This window comes from Panulirus ornatus, chromosome 10, assembly GCF_036320965.1.
Source record: "Panulirus ornatus isolate Po-2019 chromosome 10, ASM3632096v1, whole genome shotgun sequence".
Classification (NCBI taxonomy): Eukaryota; Metazoa; Arthropoda; class Malacostraca; order Decapoda; family Palinuridae; genus Panulirus; species Panulirus ornatus.
The window spans coordinates 3392126-3414789 of NC_092233.1; positions in this window are offsets into that span (position 1 = coordinate 3392126).

Below are 22664 nucleotides of genomic sequence, written 5' to 3' on the forward strand. Positions count from 1 at the left end.
AAACCTGGCAGACGTGTGTACTGAAACAGAAGACTGGCTACATGCCTGTAATATATGAACAGACTCGTGGTGGACAGCTACACAGTGTTGTGTTAGCTGCTGAGCACAACAGTAGTGTGATACAAGACTGGACACTCCGTGGCTAAACTTTGTCATCATAGGCTGTACCAGGGTGGTCATCTCCTCCCCCCCCCCCCCCTCTCTCTCTCTCTCTCTCTCTCTCTCTCTCTCTCTCTCTCTCTCTCTCTCTCTCTCTCTCTCTCTCTCTCTCTCTCTCTCTCTCTCTCTCTCCCTCGGTTCTGTCCAACCATCGTTCTCTCCTTTCCCATTATCCTGACAGACAGATCTGTCACCGTCTCCTCATTGCTCCTGTGCGTCACCAGCTATATAATCACCATCCTGTCTACTGTCCCTCGCCACCTGTCTCTCTCCAGCTGTGACTATCCCACATCCCGTCCCTCACCACCTGTCTCTCTCCAGCTGTGACTATCCCATCTCCCGTCCTTCGCCACCTGTCTCTCTCCAGCTGTGACCACCCATCTCCCGTCCTTCGCCACCTGTCTCTCTCCAGCTGTGACCATCAGGATTTTGGTAACTTTACCGTCGTAAGGAGAGGCACCCTGCCCGCGTTTTCTTATTTTCCTCGGAGATTCAGCATAAGCAGTGCACTGTGACCCCGTTTTCCTCTCCTTTGTGTTGATCTAGCAAGTACTAATTCCTTGTATCTTAAGTTTTGGGTCTTAGATTTGTTGCTGGAGAATCAATCAATACAATGTATGTGAGAGGTGCGGGCAGGGTGGAGGAGAGCATGTGTGTGGAAATGAGAGCTGAATTCTCACAAGGTTGGCAGGGATAGGAGAAATGTATTTCCCCTGGTAATGTATGAGGGATGAGGTAAGAAAGGAATATCATCATGTACCATTATGTTCAACATGACTTTCTGGGGAATGATGGGGAGATTGCGGTGTGTTGGGGAGGCAAGGTGTGTTGGGGAGGCTTGGGTGTGGTGGGGAGGTTAGGGTGCGATGGGGAGGCTAAGGTGCGGTGGGGAGGCACAAGAACTAGACACCTCCCCTCCCCCCTGCCCTCACTCAACCCATCAACCTCCAAGTAGAAATAGCAAAGCTCACCCCAACCTCACACTTCATCAACCACTACTCACGGATCCCCCCCACCCCACCGCCCTCAAATGACACAACCGTCAACAACTCGTCAGCCATTTTACAACCGACCTCTCAAACTCAGTCGTCAACCACAGTCCACCAGACATACGACCATCAGAAACCTCCCCAGACAAAGACGAGTCACTTTCTTCCGCTTACTCTCTGGACATCACTCGTCCCTACAAAAATCCTTTTCACCACATCCCAAGACCCTCCATCATACCCACGATACAACTACGAAAAAGAAAACATCCACCACTCAGTCGGCCTCCACGCTCTGCACGTAGAAACACACACAACATTACACTTTATGACCTGTGGTTCCATCCGGTGGACGTGGCTAACTTCCTGAGACCTGCGGGAGCCTCAAGATGATAGAAGGGACTCTTGAAGTAGGAAGGTATGATCATATATACTAACCCAGGGACCCAATTAATCGACCAACCGTGGGGGAGGATGAACAGCTGGATTGACTGTGGACCGAACGCCACAACCAGGATTCGAACCGATGTATTTTACGTACATTTCAGTCTGTAATATACCGTATTAACTAACACATATGATTATCATAATATATATGAAGAATAATGTATTATACTTTGACAATCGATTTGACAATTCAGTGCATGATTTCTGAAAGGAATAACTCAAAAGAGGATGGTTGAAAAACCTGAGAAAATTGATGATAACTGTGTTATTAGAAGAAGAGATTAAAATGATCAGATGAAGGACCATTAATCTCAAACCTGGCATCCATGACAGTCATGCGATACAGTCACTCGCTCATGAGAATGACAACCATGAAATATGTCACGAAGGTCAAAAAAAAAAAAAAAAATATATAGACCTGCAGTTCTACTTCGATTCCAGTTTGTGAGCGAAGATAACACTGTGATTTATTGTAATTATAGATTAGGAATCACATTTCCCGGGAAGGAAGTCTTGTCATTTTCTGGCTAGTGAGGGGAGGGGGCTAGGGAAGGGGGTGAAGCAGTGGGCTGGAAAGTCGAGGAAAACCTGATTCGAGTGATTTAGTGACACAAAGTAATGATTCAAGCAATTTCCAGCCTTCGCTTGAGAATTCCTCAGGTGATGAAAACTACGTGTATATATATATATATATATATATATATATATATATATATATATATATATATATATATATATATATATATATATATATATATATATATATATATATCTTTTTCTTTCTTTCAAACTATTCGCCATTTCCCGCATTAGCGAGGTAGCGTTAAGAACAGAGGACTGGGCCTTTGAGGGAATACCCTCACCTGGCCCAATTCTCTGTTCCTTCTTTTGGAAAATTAAAAAAAAACGAGAGGGGAGGATTTCCAGCCCCCCGCTCCCTCCCCTTTTAGTCGCCTTCTACGACACGCAGGGAATACGTGGGAAGTATTCTTTCTCCCCTATCCCCAGGGAATATATATATATATATATATTTTTTTTTTTTTCAAACTATTCGCCATTTCCCGCGTTAGCGAGGTAGCGTTAAGAACAGAGAACTGGGCCACTGAGGGAATATCCTCACCTGGCCCCCTTCTCTGTTCCTTCTTTTGGAAAATTAAAAAAAAAAAAAAAAAAATTATATATATATATATATATATATATATATATATATATATATATATATATATATATATATATATATATATATATATATATATATATAGACAGATACATACATACATACATACATACATACATACATAGTTTTATCCATCTTTAAAGTCAGTGAATTCCTACACATTGGCTTGAAGGTTGAGTTAGCAATACTCGTGTTTTTCCTCATCTTCCCTGATGAAGTCACGCACTGTAGATATTTCTAAAGTGTAGTGCTGTCACAGGGATGAGTTGAGGCAGTCATGTGTGTGGCTGGGAAAGTGGTATTTGTGAGTGGTTTGTGTGGCTAAGCATGTAGTGTTGTGGCTGACGTGTGTGGCTTAGCATGTAGTGTTATGGCTGACGTGTGTGGTAGGTGAGGTTGGGGATTGGACTGTGTGGCTGATGGTTGTTAATTGTGATTCTGTGTGCGGAAGTTATATTTCAGGTAATGGTGTGTTATGATGTGGCTGACGAGCGAAGGCGCAAAGAACAGTGCACGGAGTGAGTGTTGACTTAGGTCAGTGCACGGAGTGAGTGTTGACTTAGGGAAGTGTACGGAGTGAGTGTTGACTTAGGTCAGTGCACGGAGTGAGTGTTGACTTAGGTCAGTATACGGAGTGGATGTTGGCTTAGGTACAACAGGACGTGTTGTATGGAAGGTTCAGATGCAAGGAGGGTGCTCTCAGGAGAAGAACTGATAAAGAAAGAGTTTTTTTTGCTTCGAGTTGACGAGACATACAACTAAGAAGACCGTCTAGAGCACGATGTACTCGATCGACGGTCGCACTTCAGTCAGAAGTCTAAACTGACAGAAACTGACCGACGTAGACCGCAGCCGACTTGTACAGACAGAGACGAACCTAAACCGAATCTGAGTCAGACCGGTTCAGGTTCGCTTCAGCGGAACCTTTACAGAGTGAGATGAATCTAATCGAAGCTAGACAGACCGAGGCGGAGGCAGGCTAACCGTGGCGGACGGCGGATCAGTTCGATCATCTCTCCATCATGCTGGTGATCGCTTCACGGTGGCCACGTACGTATTACCGATTTCATACATGTCATTAGATAAACATGCAACGAGGCCACGCGCCACTGGTAGGAGTAATGGCAATGACTTCGGCGGACGTGATATGATTACTGTGGGCTGACGTGGGGAAGGCGGGGGGGCAAGGCAGTCGTCAGCCCTGGCAATGGCATCCGTATTCGTTGCAGGAGCCCCAGGGGCAATCGTCCGCCTCCATCCCTCAGGGAACTATGCTCGTTTTTATATCTTTACGTCAGCTTACGACACGGGAGGACACGATGGTGGTAGAGTATGGAAGGGGGGAGACCTAATCTTAACCTCCTTATCACCAAACATGATCAACTAGTCTCATATATCTGGATATAGACTGGTCGCCTCCCTCTCTGGCGACGGACGGCGCCTAAGGATCTGTATTCCCCACAAACATAATAATAATATCAATAAATCAGACCCCCTGAGCCTTGGGGACCTCGAGGCGTCGCGTCAGAGGGAGGGACCTAAATAACAACCTTGGAGGGTCGACTTCGCTTACTCCCCCGTCTGCTGCGTCGCTGTATTGTAATTCACACGGCTAATGCAGAGTTATAGCGACGTCTCTCCCTCCTGCGTGAGTTAATGTGATGGTTTTAATCACTAAAGCAAAACATCTCATTACAGAAAATGGTATTTGATTCCTATGAAACGAAAGCTACTAGTGTCGACACACTAGGTTGGAGGTAAGCAACAATTTCGTTTTTGTGTATTTGTTGCACCGGATCACCAGGGCTCCACAGTTGATGATAATGAGGACGAGAGAGACAGGCGTAAAAAGTATGAATTCCCAGCGGCAGGACACCTGTGAGAAGCTTATAACATAACTCTTTATGATACACAAAGAGCCCTGCGGGGCAAACACCGTCGTCAGGCCCCGCTGAACCCCGCTACCCATACCTCCCTCACTTGAACCCTATGTGAGGGGGGCCAAGTTTACTCACTCATGAGGAAACATCTTGACTCACAAATGTCTGAGTCGTATTTAGGTGGATATTAAACAGTTTGAGTGGTGTGGCTGCAGCCAGAAATATATTGTCTCATAAATTCACTCAAAAGCTTCATTGATATTCACAACATTGATTTTTAGTCTCGTGTTATCCCGTCTCACAGCCAAGGTGAGGGAAGGAAGCAAAATATGCTACAGGATTTATACACCTGTGAATAGCGGCCAACCTATAAACCGTCCGGACACAGTGGTCGCAATAAACAGTTGGACAATTAAAAGGAAAACGTTATTAATGCCTCTAATGACGTGGAATCGAAAACCAAGTTGAGTCGCCAGCATAACAGGGTCGACTTTTTCAGGGTAACGCCACGGGAGGTGACACGTACTACCTCCTGTGCCTCTCCGTTTGTGGGGTCATTAAAGTGTTTCCCGTCACGCTCTCGCTGACTGCCTCTATAATTGGACGTTTTCATCACCGACTTGCCTCAGTTTTTTCACCTCTACTTCCTGCCTTTGACCTCGGAGGCATTAATCAAGCACCTGCAGAATAAACAGCAGCAGGTGAGCAACGCTTGAATTAAAAGAAGCAAATCTGTGAGACTCGAGGCAGCGCCAGCAAGTGTGGGAGATTGAAGTAAGATCCACTAAGTATGAGAGACTTAAACAAGTGTCAGAGAGTTCAAGTTCCTACAAGAGTGAGACAAAGTAATCACCAGCAAGTGTGAGAGACAAAGTGATCACCAGCAAGTGTGAGAGACAAAGTGATCACCAGCAAGTGTGAGAGACAAAGTAAGTACCAGCTAGTGTGAGACAAAGTAATTATCAGCAAGTGTGAGAGACAAAGTGATTACCAGCTAGTGTGAGAGACAAAGTAATTACCAGCAAGTGTGAGAGACAAAGTAATTACCAGCAAGTGTGAGAGACAAAGTAATTACCAGCAAGTGTGAGAGACAAAGTAATTACCAGCAAGTGTGAGAGATAAAGTAATTACCAGCAAGTGTGAGAGACAAAGTAATTACCAGCAAGTGTGAAACACAAAGTAATTACCAGTAAGTGTGAGACTTAACACTAGCATGACTGAACCTGCCAATACAAAACAGAGGATTGCCCTCTTCTCTTCCCCCTCCTCCTTCCACTCGTCTGCCTCCTCCTTCTCCTCTTTTCCCTCTACTTCCCCCTCCTCCCCCCCCGTCCTCCTCCTCCTCCTCCTCCTCCTCCTCCTCCTTCTCCTCCTCCTCCTCCTCCTCCTCCTCCTCCTCCACCTCCTCCTCCTCCTCCAACTTCTCCTCCTCTGCGCATTAATGAGGAAGCGTCGGTCCCCGGCCACCACCGCCACCATCAGTCAGAGGGAGGAGGGCCTGAGTGACGCCCCTGGGTACGCCGCTAATCCGTCAGCCTCTCGAGTGTTGCCAGCAGCGCAGCTTCCCCTCCCGTCAACATGACCTGAATGTCATCAATTTATATAACCGCTGTACTGCTCATGTCATCAATGTACCTAGCGTAGCGCCATCAATTTATATAACCGCTGTACTGCTCATGTCATCAATGTACCTAGCGTAGCGCCATCAATTTATATAACCGCTGTACTGCTCATGTCATCAATGTATATAGTGTATTGTCGTCAACAATACTTCATGTCATATAGTCATTTTACCTCGTGTCTTAACATCATATACATCCCGTCATGAATTAATTATACCTCGTGTCCTATCATCATTATACCTCGTGTCGTATCATCATTATACCTCGTGTCATATCATCATTATACCTCGTGTCATATCATCATTATACCTCGTGTCCTATCATCATTATATCTCGTGTCATATCATCATTATACCTCGTGTCATATCATCATTATACCTCGTGTCGTATCATCATTATACCTCGTGTCATATCATCATTATACCTCGTGTCATATCATCATTATACCTCGTGTCATATCATCATTATACCTCGTGTCGTATCATCATTATACCTCGTGTCCTATCATCATTATACCTCGTGTCGTATCATCATTATACCTCGTGTCCTATAATCATCATATCTCGATTCATATCTTTATTAAACCTTGAGTCATACCAACATTATACCTCATATCATCATCATCATACCTCTTGTCACATTGTCATTATACCTCGTCTTTGCACCTTGAGCTGTAATATATGCGATTCAGTTAAATCCCAGATCCCTCCATGGCGGGGCGTCTCGTCTTGTACAAGTTATTTGAATATAGCTCACCTCTTCCATGTCCTACGCATGTCATTATCATCATGTTCGCTAAATTCCTTTTTCCCCCGATGTTAATTGAAACTACATAGGCGAGCGAATGCCCTAATCAAGGCCATCTCGTTAACGCTACTTATTTAGATGCCTTAGTCTTATTTTGTCGATTAGCCCCGAGGGAGAATGAACATCTGGGGTGGGCTGTGGACTGCCTGCTCCAGCCCTGTATTACGAACTCATGCGAGCCCGAGTGTGGACTCGTGCTGACCACTATACCACGGAGTTCAATACCACAGACAACGTATGGGAAACTTCATTTCCCTTAATGGTTTCTGATGACCTCTAACTTGTTCCGTTTTGATACAAAGTTTTATAATGATATGTTTATAAAGATGAAATTAACTTGCATCAGTTTACAAGTAAAAACTTTGATATCGTTATGAAAATGTTCAGTCTAATGAACAATTAAAAGAATTCATAATTTTGCATATCTATATGATATATACATATATACATATATATATATATATATATATATATATATATATATATATATATATATATATATATATATATATATATATATATATATATATATATATAATCACACAATAACCCATAACTCTTTATCTGAATCTCACCGGAAACAATAGATCTAATTCAAAGTTAAATCATTTATAATCAGTTCAAAAGCCATAATTCCAGATTACAGATAAGGCAAGGATTGAGAGAGATAATGACTGATAATGAAATTCATTTATATGAAAGATTTTTACTTCCATTGAAATCAAGTGTTAGATCATGACCCGCGGTAGTACATGTTTGACTCCTGCTTCCCACAGCTTGTGTGTGGACACCAGCCACTCAAGGATTGACCATTATAACAATGCCTTCCCTCCCTCTTCATACAACCTTCCTTCCCTGTAGACTCGGGTCTACAAACACCTGCGTAACCCTGATTAAATTCTTCATACATTTTCTTTTTTCTTTCACTCGAGATGGCCTTCACTGGGGCGTGTTTGGTCCGCGTCGTGTCGGTGACCGTAAACAAAAAATGTCAGAGGTAACAGAACCTTTCAGACACGTGGATATATATATATATATATATATATATATATATATATATATATATATATATATATATATATATATATATATATATATATATATATATATATATATATATCTGTGTCGCCCATAAACTTTGAGAGAGTAACATTCTCTATGATTAATCAGATAAGTCCCACAAAGATAACAGATAATGTGTTTACTTCCCAAACGAATAAAGACTCGATATTCCCTGCATAGACCAAGGAATCGGGTGATATTCCTGAAAGATAATATACAAAATATTCATCCAAAATGAATATTTCAAATGTGTCGGGTTTTTAGATCAAGATTTTCGGAAGCAGTCACACGCTCTCTATATGAAATGTGTTCATACGGACATGAAAATATATAACAAGTCTATCAGATGAAGAAATGATTATTGTAATTGAATAACATTGAGAAATATTCCTCATTCGTTGCAAGTTATAGCCAGAGGTGAACACGTCTCTCTCAAGACGCTGAAGGACAAGAAAGTCTGCCTGAGTTTACCTATCCTCTAGAAGGTGAACAAGAGATGATGATATGTTTCAGAAGTTACATTCTCACACCAGCTGTCCCCAACCGCCATCTGCCTCATACGACCAGCTGTCACACCACCAGTTCTCATACCACCTACGGTCACACCACCAGGTGTCACGTCAGCGGCTGTCACACTGTCACACCAAAAGCTGTCACACCACCAGTTGTCACTGGTGTGACTGGTAAAGCTGCTGATAACCACACACTTGAGACTTATAAATACGTTAACACACTGGTAACGCACTCTACATGCTCTCTCTCCGTCTGTGACGCACTCTTTCATATATATATATATATATATATATATATATATATATATATATATATATATATATATATATATATATATATATATATATAGACACGTCCCCCAGACACAGGGTGCTGGGGGATATGGCCTAGAAAATGGAGCGTCTGTCGTGAGATAATGAGGTTTGTGCCCATCCACCATGACCCATCCCTCACACCCAGGAGCTCACCCATTACTCACCTTTCCCCGCTCTCCCTCCTCTCACTCTGATTCACTCCCCTCTCCACAGCCTCGTATTCACACTCCTTCACTCATTCGACCTCACTCTTATCTGTCAAGGGTCATTATCCTAATTTCTCATAATTAAACATCTCATCTCATTGGTAATTTTCAACAGTTAGCTTCTCATCTGTCATGAGGTACTCCCTCACATTTCCTCATTTGAGCTTATTAGTTTCTTTATCCCTGAGACTGTGTCATATTTATGTCCCCCATGTGTCTCTGGTTGGGTAATGTTTTTCTGTGATTAGTATTTATGTGTTTTGGGGAGAGTGTGTGTACATGTGTGCATGTCTTTACTCCTGTGCACACACACACACACACACACACACACACACACACACACACACACACACACACACACGCGCGCGCGCGCGCGCGCGCGCCAGCATTAGCCAGATACCCATTCATCGACCAGCCCTGTGGGAAGTATGAACACCTGGGTTGGGTGTGGGATTATTGCGCACCTAGGATTCGAACCCATGTGGGTCCGATCCGTATACTGACTTATGATGAGTCACGCTAACACTAAACCACGTGTGTGTGTGTGTGTGTGTGTGTGTGTGTGTGTCCTGTAAGCAGATAAGTTTAATCAATACGTCAGTACAAGAGCCGTACTGACACCCAGGGGGACCGCATCCCCACCATCATTCACCCTCACAGGATGTAAACAACGATCAGCTGACCGCCGACAGACCTGTAAGCTGTTGTAAACTGGCGGTAAACTCAACAGGCAAACTGCACAGTGCTGCTTGAGCCGTATTGTTCTGCCTCCCATCCTATATACTTTTATGCATAGAAAAGGTTGTACATTACGCTGCACTCAACAAGGTGTTGTACTTAACCCCACTTTGTTTTATGTCCTTATCAAGGAACGTCTTCAGTCCATGACCACGAATACCATATAACCAGATATGCTAACGATATCATGATAGACACCTCTGGGTATAATAGTATACTCAATATACTCAACCGTGTATCAGATAGTTGTGAAAGGCTTGGCCTTGTCCTTTTTGCTGAAGAGTTAAGGAACGACCCTCAGCAGACGCCCTCTCCCCAAAAAAAGTGGTCACTAGAAGACTTGAGATGAATAATGAATCACACGATAAGAAGATAACAGTATCTTGGTTTAGTAATACCATCATCTGGAGATGTTGTAACTGGTGTTAGTCATCAATGTAGAGAAAGGTTCAGAACACTCTTGACATATGGCTGGCTTTGATCCACAATACTGGGCAAATATGAAGGTAGACAAGATGATACAGTTTGTTTATGTACGTTACCTTCTATATAATGCTGCACCTCTGATTGCTTAGAAGGCTTAAGGAATACAAAACGAAGCTATGAGACTTATATATTGGCTGCCCCAGAACAACAGAGATTCCAAATACGAATGAACTTAGTTTCCGTTGTATCAGGATCAGACTGACTCAAATCAGTCCTTTTTACTGGGCTCCAGATGCTCAGATAAACACATTCCAACCCTGACTATAAGCCTTTCAGACCTACTCATATGGTAAACATCCATCAAGGAGGATTTCATTAATTATTTCCGGCACAAAATGTATAGGAGTCAAATTCCTTCCCAACATTTCAAGATATGTGTCATCATTTCATCCATAATAATATTCAACGCCAGATATTGAAGAGTTAAACACCTTGATATTACCTATTGTTGATCAGCTCTGTAAACAGTTCAGGTATCATTCAGTTCATAATTTAGTTACTTGATTTGTGCCAGTAACCTCGGCAAGTTTATTGTGCCGCCCATGTTCATCCTGTGAGCGGCAGCGCAAAAGGATTACAGAGGTCACAAAGGGTCTTACTCAGACCCTCGCCAGTGGGTTGATATTACATAAGATGTTACAGTTCGTATTTCATTACATACATTACATAGTCTCATATGGTAAGTTGTACCAACTAGATGCAAGAAGTGGATACAAGCTTAGAATTGCAGGTATCTTGTTATTAACAATAAGGTGTTGTGACATTTCTTGCAGTGTGGCATCCCCCAGTCCCTGGACCTTCTGTACACTTTGTATCCTCCCTGGCGCCACCGCCCGCAGGATGGGCGGGAGTGCACCGTACATTTGCTCCTCCTGCGGCAAAAATGAAAGTAGGTCTTGCTTAGTGGTACCTACTGCAGGTTCCTTACTTGATGTGTCTTGCTTAGGGGTATCTACTGCAGGTTCCTTACTTGACGCGTCTTGCTTGGGGTTAGTTGTTAGGAATTCTTTGTATGATGTGTCATTTGATCGAGGATTTTTGTGTGTGTTGGAAGGTTTGAAGTATCTTGCCTGAGGAAGAGCTGCCTGTGGTGACGTGCTTTCTGTGTTGTGACTGAATGGAATTTGCTCACTGAAATGTATTGGTCCAAGAAAGTTTTCTCCTTATACTTATTGTTGAGACATTGTTTGTAGTGTATTGCATGGGAGATATTGTTGATATAAACATATCCTCAAGATCCTGTTTATGAGGGGTTCCTACAACTGCTGCGCTCCAAGCAGGAGGAGGGAAGCGGTAGACTCCTGTAGAGATGGTCCTTGACGAAACATTACTCCTTTCCAGCCACTTGACGATCATGCTGCCTCTCCGTTGGTGACAACTTGCGTTGTGCGTGTATTGATTTGTAACATGTTTTGGTATTTATGAATTGCCGGCAGAGAGCGCTACACTCGTGTGGTTCAATCTCTTGAACTCTGTTATCATGCATCTTCTTTAACTCCAAAACGACTTAGTTTATCACATTCATCCTCTATTGTTTTACTGTGAAGACTGTTTTATTTACGTCTTTACTAACAATGTTCTTGCATAATTTCATGTTATGGCCTCTAGTTGTCTTAGCTGTCCTAACCGTCATAACTGTCTTAGCTGTCCTAACCGTCATAACGGTCCTCACCGTCATAACGGTCCTAACAGTCATAACGGTCTTAGCTGTCCTAACCGTCATAACGGTCCTAACCGTCATAACGGTCTTAGCTGTCCTAACCGTCATAATCGTCTTAGCTGTCCAAACCGTCATAACGGTCTTAGCTGTCCTAACCGTCATACCGGTCTTAGCTGTCCTAACCGTCATAACGGTCCTAACCGTCCTTAACGGTCTTAGCTGTCCTAACCGTCATAACGGTCTTAGCTGTCCTAACCGTCATAACGGTCCTAACCGTCATAACGGTCTTACCTGTCCTAACCGTCATAACTGTCTTAGCTGTTCTAACCGTCATAACGGTCTTAGCTGTCCTAACCGTCATAACGGACTTAGCTGTCCTAACCGTCATAACGGTCTTAGCTGTCCTAACCGTCATAACGGTCCTAACAGTCATAATGGTCTTAGCTGTCCTAACCGTCATAACGGTCCTAACCGTCATAACGGTCTTAGCTGTCCTAACCGTCATAACGGTCTTAGCTGTCCTAACCGTCATAACGGTCTTAGCTGTCCTAACCGTCATAACGGTCTTAGCTGTCCTAACCGTCATAACGGTCTTAGCTGTCCTAACTGTCATAACTGTCTTAGCTGTCCTAACCGTCATAACGGTCCTAACCGTCATAACGGTCTTAGCTGTCCTAACCGTCATAACGGTCCTAACCGTCATAATGGTCTTAGCTGTCCTAACCGTCATAACGGTCCTAACAGTCATAATGGTCTTAGCTGTCCTAACCGTCATAACGGTCCTAACAGTCATAATGGTCTTAGCTGTCCTAACCGTCATAACGGTCCTAACCGTCATAACGGTCTTAGCTGTCCTAACCGTCATAACGGTCCTAACCGTCATAACGGTCTTAGCTGTCCTAACAGTCATAACGGTCTTAGCTGTCCTAACCGTCATAACGGTCCTAACCGTCATAACGGTCCTAACCGTCATAACGGTCCTAACCGTCATAATGGTCTTAGCTGTCCTAACCGTCATAACGGTCCTAACAGTCATAATGGTTTTATCTGTCCTAACCGTCATAACGGTCCTAACCGTCATAACGGTCTTAGCTGTCCTAACCGTCATAACGGTCCTAACCGTCATAACGGTCCTAACCGTCATAACGGTCTTAGCTGTCCTAACCGTCATAACGGTCCTAACCGTCATAACGGTCTTAGCTGTCCTAACCGTCATAACGGTCCTAACCATCATAACGGTCTTAGCTGTCCTAACCGTCATAACGGTCCTAACCGTCATAACGGTCTTAGCTGTCCTAACCGTCATAACGGTCCTAACCGTCATAACGGTCTTAGCTGTTCTAACCGTCATAACGGTCTTAGCTGTCCTAACCGTCATAACGGTCTTAGCTGTCCTAACAGTCATAACGGTCTTAGCTGTCCTAACCGTCATAACGGTCTTAGCTGCCCTAACCGTCATAACGGTCCTAACACTCATAACGGTCTTAGCTGTCCTAACCGTCATAACGGTCTTAGCTGTCCTAACCGTCATAACGGTCTTAGCTGTCCTAACCGTCATACCGGTCCTAACCGTCATAACGGTCTTAGCTGTTCTAACCGTCATAACGGTCCTAACCGTCATAACGGTCTTAGCTGTCCTAACAGTCATAATGGTCTTAGCTGTCCTAACCGTCATAACGGTCCTAACCGTCATAACGGTCTTAGCTGTCCCAACCGTCATAACGGTCATAGCTGTCCTAACCGTCATAACGGTCTTAGCTGTCCTAACCGTCATAACGGTCTTAGCTGTCCTAACCGTCATAACGGTCCTAACCGTCCTTAACGGTCTTAGCTGTCCTAACCGTCATAACGGTCCTAACCGTCCTTAACTGTCTTAGCTGTCCTAACCGTCATAACGGTCCTAACCGCCATAACGGTCTTAGCTGTCCTAACCGTCATAACGGTCTTAGCTGTCCTAACCGTCATAACGGTCCTAACCGTCATAACGGTCTTAGCTGTCCTAACCGTCGTAACGCTCTTAGCTGTCCTAACCGTCATAACGGTCCTAACAGTCATAACGGTCCTAACCGTCATAACGGTCTTAGCTGTCCTAACAGTCATATCGGTCCTAACCGTCATAACGGTCTTAGCTGTCCTAACCGCCATAACGGTCTTAGCTGTCCTAACCGTCATAACGGTCCTAACAGTCATAACGGTCCTAACCGTAATAACGGTCTTAGCTGTCCTAACCATCATAACGGTCCTAACCGTCATAACGGTCTTAGCTGTCCTAACCGTCATAACGGTCCTAAGTCATAATGGTCTTAGCTGTCCTAACCGTCATAACGGTCCTAACAGTCATAACGGTCCTAACCGTCGTAACGGTCTTAGGTGTTCTAACCGTCATAACGGTCTTAGCTGTCCTAACCGTCATAACGTTCCTAACCGTCATAACGGTCCTAACAGTCATAACGGTCTTAGGTGTTCTAACCGTCATAACGGTCTTAGCTGTCCTAACCGTCATAACGTTCCTAACCGTCATAACAGTCCTAACAGTCATAACGGTCCTAACCGTCATAACGGTCTTAGGTGTTCTAACCGTCATAACGGTCTTAGCTGTCCTAACCGTCATAACGGTCCTAACAGTCATAATGGTCTTAGCTGTCCTAACCCTCATAACGTTCCTAACAGTCATAATGCTCTTAGCTGTCCTAACCGTCATAACGGTCATAACAGTCATAACGGTCCTAACCGTCATAACGGTCCTAACCGTCATAACGGTCCTAGCAGCCATAACGGTCCTAACAGTCATAACGGTCTTAGCTGTCCTAACCGTCATAACGGTCCTAACCGTCATAACGGTCTTAGCTGTCCTAACCGTCATAACGGTCCTAACAGTCATAACGGTCTTCGCTGTCCTAACTGTCATAACGGTCCTAACAGTCATAACGGTCTTAGCTGTCCTAACCGTCATAACGGTCCTAACTGTCCTTAACTTTCTTAGCTGTCCTAACCGTCATAACGGTCTTAGCTGTCCTAACTATCATAACGGTCCTAACAGTCATAACGTTCTTAGCTGTCCTAACCGTCATAACGGTCCTAACCGTCTTTAACTTTCTTAGCTGTCCTAACGGTCTTAGCTGTCCTAACCGTCATAACGGTCCTAACCGTGATAACGGTCTTAGCTGTCCTAACCGTCATAACGGTCTTAACTGTCCTAACCGTCATAACGGTCCTAACCGTCATAACTGTCTTAGCTTTCCTAACCGTCATAACGGTCTTAGCTGTCCTAACCGTCATAACGGTCTTAGCTGTCCTAACCGTCATAACGGTCTTAGCTGTCCTAACCGTCTTAACGGTCTTAGCTGTCCTAACCGTCATAACGGTCCTAACCGTCATAACGGTCCTAACCGTCATAACGGTCTTAGCTATCCTAACCGTCATAACGGTCTTAACTGTCCTAACCGTCATAACGGTCCTAACCGTCATAACTGTCTTAGCTTTCCTAACCGTCATAACGGTCTTAGCTGTCCTAACCGTCATAACGGTCTTAGCTGTCCTAACCGTCATAACGGTCTTAGCTGTCCTAACCGTCATAACGGTCTTAGCTGTCCTAACCGTCATAACGGTCTTAGCTGTCCCAACCGTCATAACGGTCCTAACAGTCATAACGGTCCTAACCGTCATGACGGTCTTAGCTGTCCTAACCGTCATAACGGTCTTAGCTGTCCAAAACGTCATAACGGTCCTAACCGTCATAACGGTCTTAGCTGTCCTAACCGTCATAACGGTCCTAACCGTCATAACGGTCTTAGCTGTCCTAACTGTCATAACGGTCTTAGCTGTCCTAACCGTCATAACGGTCCTAACCGTCATAACGGTCTTAGCTGTCCTAACCGTCATAACGGTCCTAACCCCCATAATGGTCTTAGCTGTCCTAACCGTCATAACGGTCCTGACAGTCATAATGGTCTTAGCTGTCCTAACCGTCATAACGGTCCTAACAGTCATAACGGTCCTAACCGTCATAACGGTCTTAGCTGTTCTAACCGTCATAACGGTCTTAGCTGTCCTAACCGTCATAACGTTCCTAACAGTCATAATGGTCTTAGCTGTCGTAACCGTCATAACGGTCCTAACCGTCATAACAGTCATAACCGTCATAACGGTCCTAACCGTCATAACGGTCCTAACAGACATAACGGTCCTAACAGTCATAACGGTCTTAGCTGTCCTAACCGTCATAACGGTCTTAGCTGTCCTAACCGTCATAACGGTCCTAACAGTCATAACGGTCTTAGCTGTCCTAACCGTCATAACGGTCCTAACAGACATAACGGTCCTAACAGTCATAACGGTCTTAGCTGTCCTAACCGTCATAACGGTCCTAACAGTCATAACGGTCTTAGCTGTGCTAACCGTCATAACTGTCCTAACCGCCATAACGCTCTTAACAATCACAACTTTCTTAGCTGCCCTAACCGTCATAACGACCCTAACCGTCATAACTGTCCTAACCGTCATAACGGCCCTAACCGTCATAACTGTCCTAACCGTCATAACGGCCCTAACCGTCATAACGGCCCTAACCGTCATAACGGTCCTAACCGTCATAACTGTCCTAACCGTCACTTGTTTTCCAGTCATAAACCCCCTGACAAGGCATGAGCACCACAGCTGCCATGGAATAACAAGAATTTATGATTACAACGAGTGTCATATAATTTCTAATGACAGTCATCATATATCAACTAATTGCCATCGTCTGGTCTTAGGCAATAGAGGTTCTCGTCAAACACTATAGCGAAAAGAGATACAATACTATACAGCGAAACTCAAGTTTAGTTCGGTTACATGACGTCTAACTTCTATGTCTAATAGTGGTTCTATGTCATCTGGTTGTTCTATTACGTTTTTCTATCCTTGTAACTTTTGAAGAATCCGTCATGATGCTGGGTTAAGAAGCTGCACAATCATATCTCATGTTCAGTGTCTTTTATAAGCGTACGTAGCAAACTAATAGATCTCAAAAAACATTTTGATAATCCTTACATCTGTCAATAAGTCTTGACAGGTATTCATATTCAATGATATGAATATTATTTATATAAATTTCGCTGTAAATAGATAATATATTTATCCTTTATTTTCATCGAGCCAGAAAACCACGAAGACGAAGAAAAAAATTTCTCTGGCGTAAAATTATTGACTGTGAATCTATAATTTTCCCGAAATCCTTAAATGACACAAAATCCAACTGACTCGCCCTGCAGAATGTACAAAATTCCAGATCCTGTAAACCTTGAATCCCTGGAACTACGAGCCAGAAATCCTTTGAGCACGGAGAGCGAAATCCTTTAATGAATAAATCACGGGGATCCTTGACAGTCCTTCAGCCCTCATCCTTCACGCTGCCTGGTCACGCTCCCGCCCGCCCGCCCACAGCGGGTGGTCACCTCGTCCGTTCCTGCGACGGGAGGGACTCGTCCTCGTCCTCACACACACACCTCGTCATCCTCCTCGTCGTCCTCGTCATCTTCATAGTCCAAGTTGACTCCCACTCCTCCCTGGACGATGATAGATCACTGGCCACAACTTTAACTTAATTAATGGATCAACTCGGCTCTATGATGGCGCCGTTGATGTGATGAGATCTCTATCGTGGCCGAAAGAGCCAGAGTAGTCGTGGCTCTCGGCTCTATGTGTCCGGCAGGAGCCTCGTGAGCGGCTCGGCTAGGCATCGTTTTAGGGAGAGATGAAAAAGAGAAAAAAAAAATGTATATATACGGTGTATGATTTGTGGAGTAAAATCACAGTGTAAACGATTTACGACAATATGAAGTTCATTTTCACCTCCCGCAGTGAGTTATGGCCGCTGTGTGTCAGACACAAGCCATTACTCTCGGCCGCCGTAACCAAACAAAGCCAGCCTGGGGTCAAGGGCCATTGGTCCCCCCCCCCCCCCACCACCCCCTCCACACAGCCACCCCTCCTGCACGTGACACCCCGCCGCCCGTGGCGACTGACGTGCGCCCCGTTCGTGGTGGCCGGGACTAAGAGAACGAACAAGATATCATTAATCACGCGCGCTATCAATTAATCATTACCTTAATTGTTAGCGCGATGAGTATACATGATGGACGAGGCTCTGCTTTGACGGCCCTCAGCGTCCCAGGCGATCCTTGTCAGATTGTTGCGGACAACGCCAGCCTTGCCTGGACCCCCAGGCTCTCGACTGGACCCATGAGCTCTCTGCTGGATCTATAGCCTCTACGGTAGAGTCTTGAGCTCTGTGGATGAGACTGGATAGACTGTCATAAATAGTTCTCCCGCCCAGGATCAGAGATACTGGATGGGATTGGATTATTAGTCCTTTTCTTTCTCTTGGTTTTATGTGATTTATTTTTTCCTGGAGGGAAAGACGAGAACAGAGGAGAGGAGAGGTGCTACCAGGGGCCTGGCTGAGCTGGCAGGGTGCAGGAGTCGGTGCGCGTCCTCGTCACGGCTGTCAGGAGGAGAGAAAAAGGTGATTAAGAGATGGTAATGGCGGAGTAATCGATCATTTCGTTCGTTAAATGATTTTCGCAGCAACCACTGACTTGGTCAAGCCTTGTGGCCGACGCCTTATGGCGCAGGACGACACTCATGTAGGTTCTACACGATCTACAGCATCAGTCATTTCGTTATCTCTGGACTTACCAAGCCTCGAGGGCGAAATATAAACAGAAACCATCAGAAATAATGTCGAGGGGAGCGTCCAGCATCCCCCATAATTTCCCCTGGTCCCCCCCCCCCACACCCCCTTCCGCTTGCCCCTTGGGGGGAGGGGAGGGGGGGGGGGCAACAGACGGTTGAGACTAATGGTCCTGCCAGTAAATCGAGATGAAACAGCATAACCCATTAGTATGAAGGCGCCCCGTCACGCATGCTATCACACAAAATCAACATTAAAGGCACGATGGGCGTAAGGCTCATAAATCATATGGGGGGACACAGTAATTTGGGCCGTCCAAGGTCGCAGCCAGAGGGTACATAACGGCCCCCGGGACTCCATCATCAATCTTAGTGACACTCGTGTCCAGCCCTTGCGGAACCTCGGGACTCAGACCTTGTGAGAACGCGGCTGGCAAGTCTCCTGCTGTGCACGTATGTTCTTCACCTTCAACTCTTTTATCACACACACACAAAAAGAGATTATTTACACGTTCGATAATCAAGACGGGAAACTACTCACATTATCTTTTGCGACACAAGGGAGAATGACCTGTTATCATTCATAAACAAGTTCTCTTTATATTTTGATTACGTATACGACCGAAGTGCCTCAATTACTCCTAGAATGATTACTGGAACGTCAGAGAGTAAAACGAAAGGGCTTTTAAGTTTTCCCTAACACACCATGAGCAGCGATACTTTAACCTGTAAATCAAAGGATAAGTGTATATTGCACGTAATCCCTGCAGCACAATGAAAGGCTAATGGCTCTGTTGCAATGTAATGGAGCCACAGAAAGGAGTCTTTTAGACAAAGACAGAATGGTACGACATAATAAGACTTGCCTGGAGGCATAATTATTTCAGGGATCTTTTATCCGCTGGCGTCGCGAATTGATGAGGCACTTCCCTTCATCCGTGTGGTGCAGAGTTGAGGGCTGCCCGCTGCGTTGCTGGTCATCTGTGGGGTGCAGAGGGCTGTGTGAGGGCTGCCCGCTGCGGTGCTGGTCATCTGTGGGGTGCAGAGGGCTGGGTGAGGGCTGCCCGCTGCGGTGCTGGTCATCTGTGGGGTGCAGAGGGCTGGGTGAGGGCTGCCCGCTGCGGTGCTGGCGTTCTGATGGGTGAAGAGTCTGGGTGAGGGCTGCCCGCTGAGCTGGCGTCTATGAATATATTCAGTGGCGAGCTTAGCCGCTATGATTTGTCATGGTTACTGAACTCTCTCTCTCTCTCTCTCTCTCTCTCTCTCTCTCTCTCTCTCTCTCTCTCTCTCTCTCTCTCTCTCTCTCTATCATTTTGTAGTATAATCAAGGTTAATGATTAGCGTGATGAAGATAACTTCAATTTTCCTCTCGCAGACAATGACTCCTCTCCTTACACAGGCTTCATAACACTTCCTGCTGGGGAGAGAGAGAGAGAGAGAGAGAGAGAGAGAGAGAGAGAGAGAGAGAGGAGAGAGAGAGAGAGAGAGAGAGAGAGAGAGAGAGAGAGTCACGTCACACACTTGGAAGTGTTCAGTACAGATGTGTCCAGCTCTGGTGTCCCGTGGGTGAGGCTCTGGTCACTGTCTCCTCTGTTATTTTCACATAGCTGAGTCTGACTCCCCACCTCGCTATCAGGTCCTCGACGGAGCTTCACTTGAAACATTTCATTCAGAAATAAATGTCACAAATATGAAAAGTACATAACAATCATACACAAACAGAGTTCATATTAATCATACACATTTAAAGTACTTACCACCTGTACGCGTGTACAATACATACCAATCATACACACACATACAATACATTCCAATCATACACACAGTACATATCAATCATACATTATGTAGAGTACGTACCAATCATACACATTTCCTGGATAGTACATACCAGTCATACACATGTGCAGCACACACCAATCATAAACGCATTCCAATCATACATATATAGAGTACATACCAATCCTACACATATACAGTACATACCAGTCACACATTTCCTGGATAGTACATACCAGTCATGCACATGCGCCGTACACACCAATCATCAGCTGTCTGGTAATTTGGGACCTATCCACCGTGAGAGAGATCTGTTGACTTCCTCACGTCGCTCCACACGGCGTCCGGGATCGTATCTCAGATAATGACGTCGGATAAAAGCCGACGATCAACAGTAACTCAACAGCAAACGGTTAATTGGCCCATCACTCCGTCTCCCTAACGACCAGATGCATCGAGTACATCCCGGATGGGATCGGCGGGAGGTAAGGAACGACTCACCTCAGGCTAAAACAAAAACCGGAAACATGCGTCACAAGTGTCCAGCGCACGCACGCCGGGCGAAGACGTATCGGGCGAACCATTCCGTCAGCGACGCACTGGGTACCGGATGCGACGAGTTGGGGTCCGACAAGCTCAGCTGCCAGGTATTTCGTACGCTGGCTCGTGCTCTGGAGCAGGCAGGGTTATCGTGCTGTGAAAATGCGATATATTTCACAAATATGAATTGCAATATAATGTGATTATCTGTGTTCTTGACTTGGTGTCGTCGACGGACATATGAGTGTCTCGTTGTCTGAGTATCTGTATATTTATATGAAGTAGAAAAGACAATATACATGTTAAATTGGCTTAAGATGAAGGATAGAAAGCGAACCTCTGAAGCTTTGTGGATAATATAGTAACACTTTGTTATTTTGCCCAGATCATTATCGTCGGAAGACTCGCCCCATTTCACTTTCCTTTTCCTAAGACGAAAAACTAAATATAAGGTCATGATGAACGTTTCCATGGTACACCGTGATGTCTGGAGCACCCACGCCTCCGTGGCGGCCAGAACACCGTCAGGAGTCTGGCTGTGGCTTGCCTCTCCCTCCCTCCGCCAGGCACACTGCAGGGGGCCTCACCCACCGCACGCCATCTGGACATTTCTACAGCCATACTTTACAGTCTTTACAGTCCTGGCCTCCTGAAGAGCTGCCACCTGTAGTTTACGACGAGAGGGTAAAGGCTAAGAAGCTTCACTGTAAACTGAAGTTCTCCAGTAGCATTTCTTTGTAACTCCTTAACACACCAGTTCAAGCACAGACGTAATTGAAACCTTTCTTTAGTCCTAAGTATTCCTTTATCTACATAGAAAAAAAATAATACTTCGTCTAGCTTATTTTGTCTTGAAGCCTCACACTACTATAGTCTAATATTTCAGACCATTACTAAACTTATAGTGATACGTGCGGGTGTTCGTAAGCGTGTGATTGGCCTCCACTCACGAACGTCGGATTTCGCAGTCGTGATGTTCGATGCGTCAGTGAGTTGAATACTCTTTAGAAATAGGATTATTCAGTGGAAGATCTAGCACAAGACAGTGACGCACAAGATTACACTCAAGGGATCACAAATTATGATGTTCTGAGATGTATTTAACGTCGTACTGGCCAACCAGATGACGGTACAGTTGGATTAGATTGCATTTACATCAGTAAATCCGATAACCTTTGACAGGACGGTCAGATAGCAATGAATATATATATATATATATATATATATATATATATATATATATATATATATATATATATATATATATATATATATATATATATATGTATATATATATACTATTCGCCATTTCCCGCGTTAGCGAAGGTACCGTTAAGAACAGAGGACTGAACCTTTGAGGAAATATCCTCACTTGGGCCCCCTTCTCTGTTCCTTCTTTTAGAAAATTAATTCCTTTAATTGCTTCACCCACTGCAACGAGTTATTCTCAGGGAGAAACAAACAAGGGCCTCATTTGCACACATTCACACTCTTACTGTCATGTGTAGTGTATTAATACCTACGTTACAAACTATTCCACGTTTACCTTCATATGTCCTGCTTCAGCCCAATGACAGCGTGACGTCCTCCGTATACCACATCGATCCCTCGCTTAT